The sequence below is a fragment of the Choristoneura fumiferana genome, chromosome 18, assembly GCF_025370935.1.
Source record: "Choristoneura fumiferana chromosome 18, NRCan_CFum_1, whole genome shotgun sequence".
NCBI classification, from domain to species: Eukaryota; Metazoa; Arthropoda; class Insecta; order Lepidoptera; family Tortricidae; genus Choristoneura; species Choristoneura fumiferana.
The window spans coordinates 2,760,452-2,763,720 of NC_133489.1; positions in this window are offsets into that span (position 1 = coordinate 2,760,452).

Sequence of the window (3,269 nt, forward strand, 5' to 3'; positions counted from 1 at the left end):
TGAGAAACTGCATTATCAATATGTGAGTGTCATTTTATAAATATTACGTTATTTACATAACGTTGAGTAAGATTTTTCAACGTTCCGATTCGGGTACTCCATGCATTGACGTTCTATTGCGAATAGGTACCAATAAGTGAAATGTTGCATTTATGGGAGGCTTTATGTCATAAGCACAAGGATTAATTTAGTATGACCTGTCGGAACGATTATATTTGTTTTGGTCGCAGTTCATTAAAGTTTTTAATTATTTTTTTAGACGATGTGGAAGATACTCCCTACAGCATAATGCATGTAGTTCCTTAGCGGGAACAGGATTTAAAAAAGTTTATTTAATAAAATTGTTACTATATATTTTTTTAAATATTTTTTCCTGGAAGTAAACTCCAAATTATATAACATATCATTTTTTTAAAAAGTCATTCTTTGTAGGGTAGAGAGTGACAGTTATCAAACACGACATCCGTCCGATTGCGTTTAGAGTAGAGCATAGATAGATAAGCCGACTTTTCCAAAAACATCTCGTCAATTCCCAAAAAAGCAGCTATTTTTGGTTTTCATTTACTTCGATTTCTTTCATTTGTACCACTGCCACGACTGCCACTAAAGGTTAGGAAATCAGCTTCCAAGACCAAGATCATTCCTGCAAGCAGCCATGTTCACGCTGCGGTTCGACGGTACTTATTTGAGTCGCAGGAAATTCTAAACAGCAGGGCTACTACGAAACTCAAAGTTCGTGTCGTGCGGTACCTCTGACACTTATACTATTTAATACGAGAGCGAGAGGGACGGTACGTTATGAACTTCGAGTTTCGAGTTTCGTAGTAGCCCTGCAGGGTCACGTGACCAGATTTGTCGCTGCAAACGAGCGACGAGCGGCTGCATGAGGCCGCACCTTAACGAATCGAGCACACGCACTCGAATAGTGACAAACGGATGACGTGACGCGAGTGTCTCGTTTATAATTCACACAAATGTCACTATCGAGTGTATCGAGTACTCAGTATCGAGTATCGCTATCAAGTATCGATACTTACTCGGTATCGAAAGTTTTATTCGAACCCTAGCTATGCTCTAGCTGAAATAAATTAGTTGACACTATTTACCGGCCCGGATAATACCGAAATGGAAATACCGACCCGATTTTTCGTGTACACGCCCATAGAAACCCATCTCAAACTGACACTTATGCGTAAACAAGGGGAACCAACCGAGTACCTAGACTAGAGTATCCGGGCCGGTAAAAATAGTGTCACCCCAATAAATGAACTACTGAGAAACTGCGATGTTATTATCAGGTCGGATAATTGCTATTTTTACCTATGAGGCGTAACACAAATTTAACATTCGACTGCTGACTTCAAATGAAAGTGGTAATCTTTTTTTTGTTGCAAAACTTGTGTTCATTTTTCTGAAGTATCATGAAGTATTTCATGCTGATTATGGCTGTAGCCATTAATGCTGGTAAGTGAGAACATTTAATTTTAATAATATTGAAACGTAATAGAACACATTTAACATTTTGTTAAAAATAATACAATCGTCTGATTATTATAATTTTTTTGATGAAAATCTATACGTTATCAATAATTCTGTTACCATTATATTTACGTATTTTTTGATTTTGTTTTTTTTTTAAAGTAAATAATATTTTTTGTTTTACTTAACTAAATAAATAAAGTAAAAATAGTCTTACGACGTATATAGTGTAGGCATAATGTAACTAACCAAATGTGTCCTTTAATTTTAACATTTTAGAAAAAGTAGATAATATGTAGGTATACAATATTACGAAAAATATTTTCTACTATTTATGCCTTTCCATTTACTTCAAAACAATTTAGCCTACATAGGTATGCCCTTTATTTTGAATATCACTTAAATATTATAAATGCGAAAGTGTGTTTGTCCGTCTTTCACGCCGTAACGGAGCGACGGATCGACGTGATTTTTGGCATAGAGATAGTTTATGGGCCCGAGTGACATAGGCTACTCTTTATCTGGAAAAATGCACAGTTCCCGAGGGAACAGCGCCCGATAACCGAATACCTGAACCGATTTAGATGAAATTCGGTATACATATATATCATTTGAGTCCCGGGGTAAGACATACACGGGGGAGACATAATGGTAGTTTTTATCCTGGGAAATTGCATAGTTCCCGCAGAATAGCAATAAACGAATTCTACGCGGAAGGAGTCACGGGCAACAGCTAGTAATGTATATATAGTCGAAATATTTACGATATAGGGAAAAACTTAAAATAAGTACTGACTGATATTGAAACAAAATAAAAAAATAAATCACATTGCAAGCCAGGAAATTTACACCTCAAAGTCAAAGTCAAAGTCAAAGTCAAAATATCTTTATTTAATTTAGGCTACAACAAGCACTTATGAATGTCAAAAAAAAACTACCTGATATTTTTCCATACAAACATGTTCAAAACAATAACAAACTTAGGTCATCGACATCTATAAAGGCACGCTTGCTTGACCACAACAAACACACACGTGCGACACAAGGTCCCAGATAAGTAAAATTAAGATTGATTTTTTGGAGTCTTTTAATATTTTTTATTTCAACTCCAAATTTTGTTACTTTTACGGTCACCTCGTAGTGTCGCTGCTTAAGTGACTAAATAAGAAACAAACATACTGAGATTGTGGTGCATAGAGGAAATTTGTTCTGTACTCCTGGCCAGTGGTGGTGTAGCGGTATAGCACGCAGCATGGAGTGCTGAGGACCTGGGTTCGATTCCCAGAGCTGGTTTTTTTTTTCGGTTTTTCTGTGCATCTATGTTTCAGTTTGTATTTTCGATGTGGATTTTACGGAATGACCGCAAAAGTAACAACATTTTGAGTTGAAAATAAAAAATAAAAAAGACGCCAAAAACCCATCTTAATTAAATTGCTTAATAGCAAAATCTCTTGTCCGGGTGAGCGGTTAGTTCCGAATAGTTCCGATGGGGTGCTGAAAGTTTTTCTTTGAGGGCTAAAGATAAATAAGAAACAAACATGCTGAGATATGTGGTGCATAGAAGAAATTTGTGTCTGTACTCCTATCCAGTGGTGGTGAAGCGGTATAGCACGCAGCACGGAATGCTGAGGACCTGGGTTCGATTCCCAGCGCTGGTCTCTTTTTCTGGTTTTTCTGTGCACCTGTTTCAGTCTGCGGACGGTGCTGTGTCCGTTTTATACGAAAATCTAATCATATTTTCCGTGTTTTTAATCCCCGACGCAAAAGGGTGTGTTATAAGTTTGACCGCT